Below are 17341 nucleotides of genomic sequence, written 5' to 3'. Positions count from 1 at the left end.
TTCCCCCAGCTAAGAGAGGACTCATGAGTCAGAATGTTGGGAACTGCATGGGCAGGCACTTTGATTTTCAAGGAAGTTTGCCTGGCTCAAAAATCATAAAAATAAATACAGTACATGCTATCTATTTAGAAAAAGGTACAAGAATGTATAGGTGTGGAGAGATTAAAATGGATACAAACACACATAAGGTAACTCCCTATTTCCCAAAGAGACCCATAAAAATGATGGCTTCCAGAGCAAATGGATCAAAAGAATGAAAATTTGTAAGTACTACTTAACATATTTTGTTAGTTATCAGATCTTATACAAGGCATAACACGTTGGACTCACAAATTAAGCAGGGTTGATTGGCAGTAAAATAACAAATTTAGCAACAGAAGGGAGTGTTTCACTGCTGCTGAGAGACTGACTGACTCTAATATGCAGTAGTAATCAAAACAATTCCAAAATAATGGAGCCCATTGCTGTTGAAAATAGGAAGAGATGGTCTACCTGTGTGTATTTAAAATACATATGCTTATACTTGAATTGTGAATTGAGTTTTTCACATCCATTATTCCTTGTGAGCATCACAACATTCCTGTTTTTACATGTTGATATGAACTTCTCATTCTGACTATAAACAAAACATGTTTATCAGGAATAATTCAAAGAGGTAGAGAGACAGAGACATAGAGTTAAAAACAACATTCACAGGAATTCCTAGATGACAGTATTATTGTTAAGAATTTTAACAAGATCCCTGAAGACATATCTATGTATATATACATAGATATTAGTATAATTTTGTATTTGCTACAAGGTTGAGATAGCATAGTGTATACATAGTCACTCTCTTTTCTTCCTACTCCCTAGGAAGGAAATTTTATGCACTTAGCAGTTTCTTCTCTCCCTACCTTATTATTCAGATTATAGAAATCATTGAAGAGATGACAAAAGGAGGGAAAAGAGATAGTAAGAGAAGTGGTTGATGAACTTTGGGGTAAATTATTATTGAGACTGGAACAGATTATGGGGAAAGAGAGCCTTCGAGCTACTCCAGTATGAGAGAGAACAAGATGAAGAAGGTGGGGTACAGAGGATATTTTAAGATGTGGTGCTGTGGGTTAGGAATGATACATTCCCTAATGTTTTCTGAAAGTTGAGAGCAAAGGCTGAAATTACTTTGTAATGTCTTTTGGTAGCTGGACTGTTTCTGTGAATGCTGAGACCAGATCATAGCAAGATTTGGAATTTGTTGGATTTACACATAAATGAGATTATACAACATCAACTATGCTGCTTTCTAATTTCATTTCTTTAAAAACTATACCATGGAGCTTCTACTGAAGTCAACAAATATAAATCTCCAGGATTCTTTATAATAGATATATAGATTCTCTTACATGAGTGTACCATATTTTTTTAACTAGTCCATGTTGGTGGATATAGGTTGTTTCTCATTGTGATGAACATCTTTATATATCTTTACATATTTATATGACTATATCATTAGAATAGATTATTTATTAGATATAAAATGTTGTGTATAAAATGGAATATACATTTTAAATTGTATTACATAATACCAACAAAAGTCATGCTAATATATATTCCCGCCACAGAATATGAGTCCCACAACCACACAATCTCATTCTTATCATTTCTTATTAGTTGGTGAGGATTACCACAATTCTGACAACATATCTAGAACATACATACAAAGAAGCTAAAACACAAAGACAATGAGGCACTCACCTAATGTGTTAGAGTGACATAGTTCTAGTCTGCTGGCCTCTCTAGAGGTGTCCTATCCATGGAAGGGACACATGACAATAACATCTGTTAAGCCACACAAAAACTAAGGTTACCCTGGGAGGAGAGAAAAATACTTAAAACTGGCAAATAAAACTCTTTCCAGTCAACTCCTCTGGGTAATGGGGCAGACACACCATGGTGGTGAGACGGTGTGAGTAGCAGACTTTGTAAATCATAGAGACTGAAGCACTACCTGGGAAAACAATTACCCCCTGCATCTGAATAATTAGGACTGAACTGTTTAGTTAATAAAAGGGAATTATACACCCTGTGGTTTGACCTCAGATTTCAGTGTCATTTTAATGTTTTGCAACCTGATAGCCAAATTTCCAGTAAATGAAGCATTTATTATTAAAAGTGCTGATGGGGTCAGTGCTGATCTGGACCACTTTTCCTTGTGATACCCTGATATTAAAAGCCAGAATATCTAATATTGTACTTCCTCATAGCAAATGTACTATAGACACTATTTTCCTCTGTAAATCCATGTCCCCAGGTTGCCTCTGACTTTGGCACAGGAGGCCTGTAAATTCTATGCTTATTTATGTTCACTTTGTCTCCCCAAAAAGTGGGTCCAGACAGCCCTCCCTGAGTTTATTTTACCATATCAGGTCCTGCTGGACTTTTAAGGGCTTCAGGCACCAGAACATCTGTGTTTAACTTTGTTAGTCCCTGCCCGAGAAACCCATCCAAACTGGCACTGCTTCTGAATATACAAGTGAGACTAAATTACAAATGGAGAAAGTGTCTGGGATAAAATAAACTGTCACCAGAAAAAAACTATCTCCTTCCATTTTCTTTTTTCTCTGAGGAAAACAGGAAACTGACTTTGATCTTATTCTTAGGTGAGATTTATTGCCCTAATCCTTTTAGAACCACTTATCCCAGAATTTCTGATCAACAATAAGAAGGGGGTAGGTCCAGGTATCTGTTTGCAGTAATAAAGATTCAAATCTAATTTCTTCAGGTTTGCCTTTTGTGTACTCATTTTGAACTAGAAGAGCACAGAAAAGTGGGTTGAGGACCTCCCAATTGAAGCATGTCTTGTGTTGCTGGTGACTAAGATCCTCTGGAGATTAGAATGTCAGGATATTTAGATGCACAGAAAAACAAACAAATAAAACTCCTTCCTCTCTGGTAATTCCTCTGAGGACAGGGCAGCCTCTAAGTTCGGAAACCTGGGTGAGAGGAGAAAGTAGTTTCTGTTAGCAGAGGATAGTGAATAGTAATTATTTTCAACTATGTCTCCCCTGAGACATGGTCTCACCATGTGAAAGACATGGTCAGTGAGAACTGGCCATATTCAGTACGATGCATTTCATATTGATCTAATTTGGAGGACCCACCAGTGAATATATACAGGCCTGCTTTCCTTCAAAGGCTGCTTTGTGCAGTCTGCAAAGTAAGAGAAGAGAGCCTTCTAATTCATTTGTCTTTAAAAAAATAAAATAGAAACAGACTTTCCAGTATCCCTAAGGAGGGCACTATAGGATTTGTGTTGGAAATGGATCTGAAGATTTAGGAGCAACTAGCAGATCAGAAATGTAGACAGGTCAATTCTCCCCCATCAGCTAATTTAAACGTGTTTAAGCTTCTGTCAAATGATCTGGTTTTAGCTAGCATTATACTTGTGCCTTTCTGTATTTTCTCCTGCATCACAGGGGAGAAATCAGAATGGCATTTTCCAGTAGAATTCTAGGTTGAATCTGCTGATGAAAGAAACTTATGTGAGATTTGGAAGGTGGAGGAGGAGAAGGTATTTTTCTCTAGTGGCAGTGCTGGGGAGGGAGATGAGATTATCACTGATCACTTCCCTTGGGTACTGGGGTCCTTTAGATGGCAGCCGAGACTACCACTATGGTTTTCCTGTGGCCACTGTCTCTCCAGGTCTCCTGCAGTGGACCTTTGCTCCCTTAGCTTTTGCATTCTTTCTAATTTTCTGTATTAAATATCTCTCCACTCGTTCCTCCCTTAATAATCCCAAATGACACAGAGGTATAGGCACAAAGGCTTTGGCCTTCCATGTTAATTAATCTGAATTGTCATTACCACCAAATCATAGACCAACAGATGGCTTACAGGCATAAAAATGCATTTGGTACAGTTTCATTTTTGTAATGTTTGAAAGCAAACTCATTTGTGATGTTAGAAGTAAGAATGATGTTTGTGTTTGAGGAAGATAGTAGTGATTGGATGCACCATGAAGAAGACTTGGGGTTCTGGTAATGCTTGATTTCATCAAGGTGATACTTAAATGGTTAAGTTCTTTTTCTAATAATTCTTTAAGCAAGATAAGCATATATGCAATTTTATTTATAGATGTTAAACTTCAATCAAAAGTTTACTTAAAAGTATTTAAGACTGGTAAGAAATTTCATTTTTTAGTGTTAATCCTAAAGTGACAAATTCGTAATTGAGCCTTATCCCACTTTTTCACATATGATACAACCGAGGCAGCAAGATATCCAGTAACTTGCTCAAGTTCTTTTGTAAGCTCAGTTTTCTATCCATTTATGATCTGATTTAATGTGAGAATTTTAAAGATAAGTTTTTCCTATATATTTCTTTTCCCATTTTTTCTCATTTACAGTTAAATAAGATCAACTTTATGTAAAATAGATAAGAAAAATTATTCCAAGGTAATTTGTCATCTCAAGCATTACTTTAAAAATATCAGGCTCTCTAGTGAAATGGTCTACAGGTAACATCGGTAAAGAATGTGCCGACCTTGCCAAGGTATTTAGAATTTAGGAGTAGGAAGAAGAGAAGCCACTTCAACAATGTGCCATTGTGATTAAAGGTGGCTCTAATTCACACAAAAATTACACATTGTAAAACATCACCAAGAAAGGTAAAATGGAGTAACTAAACTTACTGTGGTTATCATTTTATAATAGACAAAAAAAGTAGAATCACTATCTTGTACGCCACAAATTACTATGTCAATTATACTTCAATACAAAAATTACTAGAAAACAAAACCATAAAAAGAAGAAAGACAGAGTGGATAGTGCTAAAAAAATCACACTAAACTCACCCATTTGCCAATTTTCCACAGCTTCTGCTACGTAAGCCACCTAGATTTTCATCTCTTAGGGCAATTCTTAAGGACTAATGGGCTCATTGGCTCAACATCACTCTCCCCACTATTCTCTTGCCCTGATAATATGGGCTCACCTGTAAATGCCCACCAGGAAAACCCTGTATGGCAGGGAGTTTCACCAAAGTAGGCTGGCTTCTGGGACAGCTGTAGATTACTGTTAACAAAGAATGAGAGGGTTCTTTCCGCAATTTCCCTACTCCCACCCCACCCCACATTCACAAGAGCCTAGATCTTAATACATTCTAGGACATTCTGGGTCTGTTACAATACACATATGCTTTTGAAATCTTTTAACCCATTACTTTCAGAAATCAGCAATAGTGTGTGCTTTTGAGTTCCTTGGCTTTCTCTGATCTTGCTTCCAGCATAATTCAGAAAAGACTGCTTCTCACAATCTATTCATTCAACATGTATTTATTCAACTTCCACTACAGGCTTGGCAGTGGGCAAGGTGCTGAGGTTGCATGATGAATAAGATGAAGTCTCTGTCCCCAAGAAGCTCATGATTGGTTGAAGAATATCATACAAAATAACAGTTCAGTTACAGGAATAAATTTTGGTGCTGATTAAAGCGTATCATTTAAGTCCTAATTATGAATTATTTTTTTCTTGATTGCTCTTTGCTGGTCACCTCCCAATATGAGGGTTACCGCTATTCTGAGAATTCATCTAAATGTACTAAATGTGGGCATAGTTTGGGAACATCCCAAGTTCAGATGATGAAAAGCATATACACATATAGAAAAATAGGCTGGGACTTTGGGCTTGAAATTAATACTGACTAGAAGTCCTAAGAGTAAGGAATTGTATGGCAAGAAGTTCCTATAATAGTGACTTTCAAACTAAGTTTGAGAAGATTCTAAGAGAAATACTGATGCCTTGTTAGGAAAGAGGTCAAAGATAATGTTAAATAGGCTTAATTGTTGCCTGTCCATTATCAGACAACACTTCAGGGCTAACAGCTCTAAGCATGGAAACTTAAGGGTAACTCTCTAAATTCTGAGTTTCTATATCTTGAGGCATGGAAATTCTACTGCAGATCAAGAGATACCCACTTGTAGTTGTCAGGGAGATAAATTAGCTGTCAAATGTGATCAAAGACTTGAACCAGAAAAGATTATCATTCACTCAAGATACTTTTGACCTAATTTTTATTACCCATAGGTTTAAAAGAATCAGAAATTGGTTAAAAACCCTGCTACAGGACTTTCCTTCACCTCTAATGAGAAGATATCATGATCAATATCCAAAAGACTAGAAATTATAGGTAATGTGACTTCAACTGGATGATGGGAGTGGAGGGAACTGGGGTGAAGGGTGCCCACCTTTAGTAAAAGGGCAGCCTCTGCTTCACTGTGGCTAATCACTGTGTATAGGAATACATGTCTAGTGCATTCAAGAGAACCTACTTTCAAGAGAAGCTAGATATATGTATATTTCTTTGGGTTTTCATAATTTTGAATTGTTATCAATTAATTTAAAAACTATATATGGGAAAGACCATGTTTTCAGCTAGGATTTGCAAGAATATGAAAGCCCTCTGCTCCTTATGGTAAAGAAAGAAAGAAAAAGAAAGAAAGAAAGAAAGAAAGAAAGAAAGAAAGAAAGAAAGAAAGAAAGAAAGAAAGAAAGAAAGAAAGAAAGAAAGAAAGAAAGAAAGAAAGAAAGGAAGGAAGGAAGGAAGGAAGGAAGGAAGGAAGGAAGGAAGGAAGGAAGAAAGAAAGAAAGAAAGAAAGAAAGAAAGAAAGGAAGGAAGGAAGAGAGGAAGAAAGGAAGAGAGGGAGGAAGAAAGGAAGGAAGGAAGAGAGGAAGAAAGGAAGAAAGAGAAAGAAAAAGAAAGAAAGAAAGAAAGAGACATACAAAATTTAAATCATGCTTTTCTATGGGGCTAGCAAGGAGCAGAGGACACAAGGATGCCTTGATGAACAATAGTTCCTCCTCCAAACCTAAAGAAGAGGATGGTAAATGGAGAAGAAATAAAACAAAACCCAATGTCCTTGTGTTAATTGGATTCCAAGGCCCCGGCTGAGTTGAAACTGAAGGTGAACCAAAAATACCTACAATTGCAGTCAAACATTCTCTTATTTCAAATAGGGACAAGATAAAAAAGACAGTGGCAAGGAAGGTTGGGGCATGCTCAACATCAATTTTTATCAGAGAAATGGTAGTGAATGTGTTCACCTTCCTAAACAAACAAACAAAACCCACCAGGAATCTTTTCACTTAAAAGTAACGGGGCACCTAGGGGTCAAGTGGTGGACTTTGCTTCTATTGGTTAACAACCAAGTAGGGAAAATGACATTTTCTTGTAATGGTCTCTTTAATAAATGGCAAATGTTTTCTTCTGGCCATTAACACTGGGATTAGTTTGCTTTTTTATCTTGCATGGATCTAGGGTAAAAATAAGTTTGAAGTCCCCCTCCATGAAAATAAGTTTACCATATGTCAATCCTTTTAGGAAAACACTGAGATTTAAATTGCACCTTAATATTATTCTTCCCTCTTTGAAGCAGTGTGGATGGAAGATTTTTGTGGGAATGAAAATCTGAACTCTGGGGGTGGGAGACAGGGGGAGGTTTCAATTGCAGAGTCTGGCAGATGGCAATTGGCCCACTAACCCATATCTGCCATGCTTCTTCCTATTCACAGAGGTCAAACTAGAGAAAAGTTTTATTTCTACTAACATTTACCCTGACCACTCTATGTGCTTGTCGTTTATTCAGCTTGTGCTAAAAGTCTGAACCCAAAGAACAGACTTTATTTGTGTGCTGTTGATTGAAAAGGAAGAGTGTGCCAAGTGCCATAGGTACTTTATTCTAAAGAGATTAATCACATTCTTTTTCTGCTAAGGAAATAAGGAAAAAAAGAAATATGTAAAATGCATTTTTCTAAACTGACTTCATGAGCACAGCCACAAATGTGTGCTGAGCTGATGTTAGCATCCTCCAGATTACAGTGGGAGGCCTGGAGCATTCCCTGTTTACTCCTGTGAGTGCATAAAGATGCAAGGAATGGCTGGCAAATTGTCATATGTTCTCTTCTCTGATACCAGCCTGGCTGGTGTGTCAAGGCCCTGGGGAAGTGCTGTTACAGGTACTGAAGTCTAGTCTTGTGAAGCCTGTCAGGCTAATAGATGGGAATGTATCTCAAAAGTCTGTCAACCCTGCCTTTCAGAAGCCTGCCTTCAAGTGAAAGACAGGCCAGGCTGACTCAACAAAAAGCCGGGCATCTCCCAGTGGGGACAGCTGCTGGAGGAGGTGAAGGAAAACAGAGGGGAAAGAAATGCTGGTTTTACCTGTTTGTCTTGTTAGGTCTGATTTCTGTGAACAGTCAAGGCAGTCATTCTTGGTGTCATCTTAATTACTTTCTGTGCAAAGAAAAAAGGGCAGAGAGTGGCAACAATTTATTTGCATTGCTAATCAGTTATTATTTTTTCTTTCTAGGAATTTTTCTGACTTGCAAAACATATTATATAACCACTTGTTGTCCCCTAAAAATGAATTCTGTTAGATTTACTCATTTCTGACTCCTCAAAAGCTGTACTAACATTGCCAGTGTTGTGCTGTTGTGCGTGTGAGGGAAACTGGAGAGAGAGGGGCAGACATTTGGTGGTTTTTCTTTTTTCACACAGGTAAGAAAAGAGGTGTGTAAGAGGTGTGCGTAACAGGTAAGAGGTGTGTGTCTCTTCTCTTAAGGAAACCCTTGAAGTTTTCCTTGCTTTCTGGTCTCCAAATGCCAGTGGCCATTCTCACTTAATACCAGATGCTATGCAGAAATCAGAGCTGAAACATATCTTACTCAGGGGCTTAGAAGGGAAAGAAAACTTTTTCTCAAGGTGACAATAAGGAACTCACACACACACACACACACACACACACTTTGAAGGAGGAGATCTGGGTTCTCTACTTATTTAGCGCCATCCTTAGAAGGCACATTACCTATCCACTCAGCTTTAATTTTCTTTCTTAGAAAATGAAAAGATAGGGCATCCTCCCTCTTTTTGAAAAAAAAACAAGGCAAGAATGAATGAACATATTCCTTTTCTACTTCTCAATTTCCCTGTTTTGCTTATCCATCCCTCTATACTAAAGGACCAGTATTCTTACCTCCTTCATCCATTTATTCAATAGTTTCAGCTAATGTCTGAATAGGCAAAGTGTCTGCAGAGGTGCAGTTGGGGGCAGTGGGCATGCCCAGTGAGGTCTTGGCTTACAGTGTTTTGGCTTGAAGTCCATCTTTGGAGCAAGTCATATCTGAAGTTAGGAGAGGAGAATGCTTGTTTGGGAAATTATATAAGTGGCTTATAACTGACTTCTCTAAAGTCCTCTCTCAGTCCTTTCCTCCTTTAGTTTTGGCCCTGAGGACACTGGGCCCTCCCATTTTCTACACATGCTTGAACCAATGAACTCCCAAACCAGACCGGATAGCAGAGGAATTGGGTGGTATCATCATAGGGCTAACCTCAGAGTGCCCTCCCAGCCTACACTCTCAGAGACCCCCGCCTCGACATCCCAGCTGCAATAAACCTAGCATGCTATCCTGTGCAGAGTAAGGACTAAATAGTGTGTACTGAATCAATGAGGCAGTGGATGAAAAGTGAATTAACCTGTTTATTATGCCTCTACTCTGATGCTTTTAGTCTGGTGAAGATGAGCCAGGAGTAAAATACTTTGCTGGTAGATGAAAACCAGCAGGCCTTTTTTTTTTATACCCTAGAGTACAAGCAAGGGGATTTGAGGCGGAGCCCTCACACAAAGCCCCTGAGCGCCCTAGGCCACTGATAATGATGAAAGTTAGACGTAAGGTCACTGGACCAGAACCCTGAAAAAGGAGTTTCTGGGGATCCCGGGGTTCTCTGTTTTCACTAACTCCTTAACAGCAGGATTAGTGAGGAAGTAGACAGAGATCAAAGGAGAAAAAATTCTCAGTTCCACTCAGCACTCAGTGATATGGTTTATGGAAGAAGCTTCTTTACATAGTGAGTGATAAAGAAGGGTTGACACTGTACGTTTGGAGAATTCTGCAGGCTCACCCTGAGAAGTGGATATGCGCCCTGGCTGCAGAGTTAGCAATGCCAGGGCGGAGAGGAGGTTTCATTCCCAGAAATAGAAATCCCAGTTTTGTAATAGCATGCAGTGTCCCTCTGATGTCTAACCTTTGGAAGCTATAGTGTGGGTCTCTTCTGACCTACTTTGTTTTTTTTAATTTAATCTTTATTGTATTTTTTTCCATTACCATTTAGCCTCCTTATATCCCCTGCCCCCCAGCAATAGGAGCCTTCAGGAATTGATCTCTGTAGTAGCTCCTTTCGTACTTACAAAATTCCATGGACACAAAGTCACTTCTGTGGTTCCTGTGAGATAGATGAGTGATACTACAGTTAGTGACTCATTGTTCTTTAGAGGTTAGCAATGAGGACATACTATCTGTTGTTTTATCATTTGAGTCAGAAGAGTCATCTATAATGCACTTCATTAAATGCAACGTAACAGTTGAGCAATTATTCTTTCAAGGATATATTTGCTTTCAACTCTCTAGAGAGGCTGTGGGAAAGCCTATCTGTTTTGGACTTTCATCATTTCCAAATTGTTTTATGCTCACAGCATCTCATCTTCTTGTGCTGTGTCATTCTGAGATTTGTTTCTGCTCCTAGCATACCCTTTTCTCACTGAACTTGCCTTTTCATTCCTCTAAATTTTAACATTTAAAACATGTCCTAAAACTTCCAGCTTCCTTGAAGCCTTTTCATAAAATGCTTCTCTAAAACTGAACTTCACTTTGGTTGGCTCAGCCAGAGCTTGTTTGAAACCATAATAAGCTGTATGTGTAGCCTCTGTTTCTTATATGCACGGTGTCATGTCTTTTCAGACTTTGTGTCTGTCCCAGGTGGGCAAGAAAGGTCTTTGATTTGGGTATGCTCCTGAGAAGCATGTTCTGCACACGGCAGATGACGTTAACAAAGTTGAACTGTCCAAGAGGTGAGGGGTAGGCTCCAACTTGGCAGAGAGGAAATGAGACATGAAGGCCTCAAAACTGGCTAAAAAAAGGGCACAGAGTTACCCAAATGGACTGTATGCCACTTAAAGGTTCCTGTTCAAATGTCATAGAGAACAGGGGTAACTCAGTGCACTGGCATCGCCATCTGACGGATACTCGGCTATTTCCTGCTTTGGGCTCTCAGTCCAGCTCCTGGAAGATATGTGCCCTGCAGACTTCACATTCCGGTTACAGTGGAAGTACATCTTTTTAAAAAATAGAGTTTCCAGAAACATAGCATAACTAAATAAAATCTAGTACTGAAGGCAGGAAGAAAGACCAGTCTTTCAACTCAGTTCAGTTGGTTCATTGAAGACAGACTGGAGAAATGAGAAGCAGTTGAGTATTGGAAATTAATTATGGTATCAATCTGTCAAATGTAATAAATGCTTTAAATGTAGGATTAGATGGGTGTCATCTGGGACTAGGAGCTGAGAGGCAGCACGGGATAAGATGAGGAAAACAAAAGCAAAATGTTCTTTTGTCAGTCATTTAATGAAGTCTCCCGGACAAAGGATAACCTTGTGCTCTAAGTGTTCAGAGTTGTAGAGTCAAAGATGCATTCTACATCCTCATGGACACCTGGGCATGATCTGACCCAGGTGCAATCCGCTCTGTGAATAAAAACAGTACTTTATAACATGATTTAATTGCACTTTCTGGAATTTTCCCCCTCATTCCAGTTGTGGGATTTAATTAATTCTCACCCAGAAGTCAGTTACTTCAAGGTAATGCCATAGAAGGGCAAAGAACTACCTTAATGTGGTTTAGAGTTAGATGCAGCCCATTTCCATTTTACTACTATTATCAATTGTTTAAAGAACTTTTCTGAATGATTTCATTGTACGTATGCCATGAAGCTTTCTAGAGCAAGTTGGGAAATACATTTTAGAATAAAGCACAGGATTACTAAAATGACATTAAACACTGTGAGTCAAATTTCTGAAGGGTGTGGTAGTACCCATATTTATTTATATTTCATTGCCTTATGTAATTATTCACACTCCATATTTTGAGGATAAAATTTATGACACTGTGTCTCCACCTAATCATCTCACTCCCTCCTTAGCCTTTTTCTTCTGTTCATTCTTTTCTATGAAGCGACTCTGTCTCCTGGCAAGAGCTCACAGGGGAATTTTAGAATCAGAGGCTGAGTGATCTAGATGAAAACACGAGGATCCCTCCTTCCTGTGCTTTCCTTTCAATAGATGTAACTTTTTCCTCAGCAAGGAAAACCTTTTGAACAAAAAGAGTGAGTTTGCCCTCACCACAGTTGGCAAATGATTAAATTCCAGGTTTCTTCCTACTGCTCTTTTATTGTCTGTTTCTTACCTGGCTCTGCCCCCATGTTCCCTGAAGTGTTACAGGTTGGGCTGGAACCTCTGTTAATTGCCGCTGAGCTGGGTTAGAAAGGGGACAAAATGAATAACAGCTCCCTGTGGACATCTGCTTGGGGTTCTAACCCACCACAATTCCAGGGGGGTGGAATAACAAATTTGAGGGGATTTGCCTGAAGAAGTTGCCTGGTAACCTATTTTGTATCAAACATTCTGAAGTATTAAATATAAAGCTTGGAGAAAAATACATTTCAAATAAAGCCTACCTTTAATCATTTCATAAATATTGATATATTTTCCTAATTCATCTTGCTTTTTAATCTCTCTCCTATATTAATTGCTATAGGTATATTTCAAATGAAGATCTCTATCACAATCCCTCCCTTATATCTAGATAAAATGATGGATATGGGAGAATGGCTTGTCATAGAAATATAAAATAACTTTCCTGGGTATATTGGCAGAACAAGTTCCAGCTTTTCTATTTTCTGTAAATGACTTAAACACATCGTGTCTCAGTTAATTCAGTTGCAGAACAGTGTAATATGATACTTAAAATCTTCTTCTATTTCACAAAGATTTAGTGAAGCTGAAATGAAAGAAATATTGTATAAAACTTAAAATGGAAAACGCATATTACAGAAATGTAAAGCGTAGTTCATAATAAAGAGCAGTATCAGATGTTGTTGTGTTTGTGTGTTTCTTCCATTATCCAATAAATAATAGTAGTCAATATTTAAGTTTCAAGCATGGTGCTAAGTAGTTTGCACATATTATTTATTTATATAGTTATTGAGTGCTACCACCATCCCCATTTTACAGGTGAGAAAATAAACGAGATGTTAAGTAAGTTGCCTAAGGCCACATAGCTGGTGATGGGGCTGAATTTTGCCCTCCAAACCATATGTCCAGGTCCTAACTCTTGGTACTTGTGTAAATAACCTTACTTGGAAGAGGGCCTTTGCAGATGTAATTAAGCTGAGGACCTTAGTGGGCCCTAGATGCAATGTTAAGTGTCGCAATGAGAGACAGAATGCACACACAGGCAGATGAGAGACGACCATGTGAAGACAGAGGTAGAGATTGCAGTGCTGCTGCCACAAGCCCAGAAATGTCTGGGCACCAGAGGATAAAAGTGGCAAGAAAGGATTCTTCCCTAGAGGTTTCAGAGGGAGCATGGCCCTGCTGACACCAAAGGTCGTCTCTGTTGTTCAGAACCACCCCGTTTATGATCACTGGTTACGGCAGTGGCAGGAAGCGTTTACAGAGCCCCAGGATCCAAACTGAGGGAGTCTGACTCCAGAGCATAAACACTTGATCATTTTGCTTAATTTTACTTTTTTAATTGAAATACAAGTAAATTCAGAAGAGGAGAAAATTATCCAAGTGTATGTGGTATAATTGTTTTGGTGAAATGAAATGCTCAGTTGTGAAAGTGCGCTCTTGCCCAAGGTAAAAATGTTAAAATTATTGTTAATGTGGGTATGTGGCTGTTGAAACTCTTAGTTTTTCGAAGTGCCCAGTATAGATGTAGCCTGGAATAAATTGTTTTAAAAAGTAAAAAATTAGAAATCCCTTTTTAAAAAAGGAAATAGTTTGTTGATACTCAATAAAGATAAACAAAGTTACTAACAAGTAAACTCAATAATAGCAGACTATAGGCACATTCTATGTGATGAGTTGAGGTTTGTGTCATTATTATTAATAACAATGGCAATGACAGTTTTAGATCAATATTGTCTTGTGTATCTAGAGAAGACAGGCCATTTGATTCTTAGAGACAGTGGGTTTCTTCGGTTACACTAAAACTTCTCTAACAATCCAGCATTTCCTAGCCATGGTTAATGTATTTTACTAATGTATAAATTTTTGTTCTATAAAATATAATCTCTGTGTTTAGTGATTTGTAAATAACCCTGTTAAAAAGATTTGAAAAGTATAATTCTCCGGAGGTTGAGGAAGCTCTGGGTAAAGGCTGCCTCTTCTCTTGCCTGGCTTCTAGGTCATCATCTTGGCACAGTGGCAGCCCAGTTAGGTTGCTCAGGAGCCACCAAGTGCCTGCTGACTCAGCGAATAAGGAAGTAGGTGCTGCAGCTGGGATCCCAATTCACCTACAGAAGCTTTATCTTTTTGTGGTCAGTAAAACTGAAGTCTGTTTGAGTTTATCCTCACTCTCCATCTCTGATGTCTCTCCTAAGCTTTGATCCCACATTTGTGACTGTTTATTGCAACCCATCCTTTGGTTTTCCGCCTAGTCCGTAGGATTCAAATGTTTTTAGTATACCTCTTTTTTGCCTCTCCCAACCAGATCCCCAGATGGACCTTCTCTGAGTAACTCATGCTGTTAAGGGAGCAGCATTCTCCCTGGAATCAAGGCTCACAGCTTTGCCATCATCTTTGATTCTCACCCTTCATGGTTTGTGCTTCTGATCAGTTACTGAGGGCTGTGAACTATACTCCACAGTGTCTTTCACATCTAAACTGTTCTCTCCATTCCCATTGCCATTACCTGCTACGGTTAAGTTATGACATTGCCTCCCACCTAGACAGTTGGAACAACCCTTTCCTGGCCCTGAATCTTAGACTCTTGACCACTCCATACATTACACACTGGCAGAGGATTCACCCATGCTCTGATTTGTCACCTCTCTATGTGTCTACATCATGCAGTTTGATTTCCTCGGCTGGTCACTGATGTCACTTTCCAGTTTGGTGTCAGAATACCCTTCCAGTCTTCATCCTTGCTACTGCCCTTCTGACTTTCTCTGCGCAACCAGACTTTGGTTTTGCCTCTTTCCCACAGCCCTTTACTGCTCACTTTCCTGCCTTTTTTTATCCCATTGCTGCAGCTTGCAAAGCCAGTTCTCCTCTTCTCTGCCTCTCTGAATTTTATCTCATACAAGCATCTCTCATACATCACCTCTTCCAGGATTCCAGCACTCCAACCTAAGTTAGAGGTAAAAGTGTTAGATGACAGAAACACAGTGAAAAAGATGCTCTTTTTCAAGGTTTTCACAATAGTGAGGGAGACAGTCAAATAACAGACAACCACTCTGGGGTGATATGGAATCAGATGCTTAGGCTGCTGCATAAAGAGCTTTCACATGGGTTTCGAGGAGAGGAAACAAGTAGAACAAAAGTAGGCCCCGTTGACAAGGCAGATATTCAGCTGGCTCCTATGTTGCAAGTGCACCAATATGTAAACTACTGAAGTGGCTCTGTTCTGATCGCTGCTCTGGTGCCCCGGCTGTGGGGCCCCATTCCTGGGATCTCCTCAGGATATAGCCTGGCAGGAGCACTCTAGCTTCTGTTCCAACACTCTGGCCCACATCCATTCTAATTGGTCAGACCCCACCATTTTCTTTATTAAGTACCTCAAATACCTCCCCTGCCTGTTTTTATAACAGCAGGTGAAGGCTTGGGATTGACAGTGATGGTGAGGGAGTAGAACCCTACTTGACCAGGGCTTCACCCAACTCTTCCCAATTTGGTTACTATGGAGTTCATACTCTGTGATCACAGAAAATCCATGTTGTATCCTTTTCCCTTAAAATGTTTCTCATCCTCAAAACTTCCCATTGTTCTGCTGTTTTCAATGTCTCTGTGTTTCTTGTTTCTTGTGCATTCAAGACTCTGCTCCAGGCTTCAGATCCTTGAATGTACAATCAACAAAGGTACAGTAGCCTCCCCCCCCCGCCCCATCTCCCCACTTACCTGTGGTTTCACTTTTCACAGTTTCAGTTACTTGCAGTCAACCTAAGTCTGAAAATGTTAAGTAGGCAATTCCAGAAATAAACAATTTATAAGTTTTAAACTGAGTGCTGTTCTAATTACCATGATGAAATCTGGCACCTTCTTGCTGTTTCACCAGGGACGTGACTCATACCCTTGTCCAGCTCATCCATGCTGTGTGAGGTCCCCAGCGGCCAGTTGCTTAGCTGACTATGTTATCAGAGCAACTGTTGCAGTATCACAGTGCTTGTGTTCAAGTAACCCTTATAATGGCCTCAGAACCATTCACATAGCTTGTATCACAGTATACTATTTTAATTGTTCTATTTTATTATTGGTTGTTATTATTTTATTAGTCTCCTAGTGTGCCTAATTTGGAAATTAAACTCCATCATAGGTATGTGCACAGAGAAAAAAATATAGTATATGTAAGGTTTGGTATATGTATATGTAAGGTTTGGTATATGTATAGTATATGTAAGGTAATTACATGCAGTTTTAGGCATCCACTGAGTCTTGGACTGTATTCCACTCAGTTAAGGGAAGACTACCATAGTGAAGTAATTGAGGCTTACAGATTTGATTCATGACTTTAATATGTATTTAGGAGGGGGGCACTCACCTGTAGATACCCCTTGTTTTCCAAAAAGTAGAATTTTTTCTGATTACATGTCTTGCTCCCCTAGTTGTCATTCCTTCTCTGTCTTCTCTGCCAAGCCTGGACTCTTGACATCAAGTAAATCCAGAGACCTCACTGGAATCATTAAAAGAGTTACTGTTTGACTTGACAGTCTCACTATTGTCTGCTAAAATTTAACCAGTAAGTTCAAGTGACAGCTGGAGAACATAACAGAGAAAAGGTTTCCATTATCAGAGGCCTCAGTGATATGTGCTCATTATTAAGGTTCAGAGGGGCTGGAAACTCAAATAGGTTGAGTCCTGGTGAAGTCAAACATCAGCTGACTCTCAGCACATTGTCAATACTGTGGGCCTGCCAAGTTTCTCGTACTAAATGCTGCTGTTTTTCTCAAAGCAGTGTATGTGCTAAATGGAGAGAGAAGGAACAAGATGAATACCGATTAGAGTACAAAAATTTCAAAAATAAGATATAAATAGGATAGGAGCTCAATTTACAACATCCTTGAAACCTAGGGACTGATTACTCAGATACATTTTTTTGTGGTATTGCAATTGTTTTGTTTGTTTTGCCTAGCAGAAAATTCAGGTAAAGGTAGGGCATGCTCACTCACAGTTTGTTTTTGTGCCTTATTTAGAGACAGGGCCTTGACCTATGCAGTCCTCAGAGACCTGGACTGGTTGAGCATAATATTAGCTG

The 17341-nt window shown here is 39.1% G+C and overlaps 1 long non-coding RNA gene across 1 annotated transcript; it reads right to left on the bottom strand.

Annotated features, from left to right (window-relative positions):
• Window positions 1–598: 598 nt before the first annotated feature.
• LOC123480578 (uncharacterized) lies at window positions 599–16833 on the bottom strand. The gene is made up of 5 exons (XR_006656642.3): window positions 16628–16833; window positions 10219–10253; window positions 9007–9153; window positions 8196–8267; window positions 599–2975 (listed from the first exon to the last, which is right to left on the bottom strand). It is a non-coding gene; the product is annotated as an uncharacterized lncRNA (long non-coding RNA).
• Between the last annotated feature and the right edge of the window lie 508 nt (window positions 16834–17341).

Source organism: Desmodus rotundus, chromosome 13 (genome assembly GCF_022682495.2).
Source record: "Desmodus rotundus isolate HL8 chromosome 13, HLdesRot8A.1, whole genome shotgun sequence".
NCBI lineage: Eukaryota > Metazoa > Chordata > Mammalia > Chiroptera > Phyllostomidae > Desmodus > Desmodus rotundus.
The sequence above is the reverse complement of the archived record's forward strand: the minus strand, read 5'-3'. Positions and strand labels throughout refer to the sequence as shown.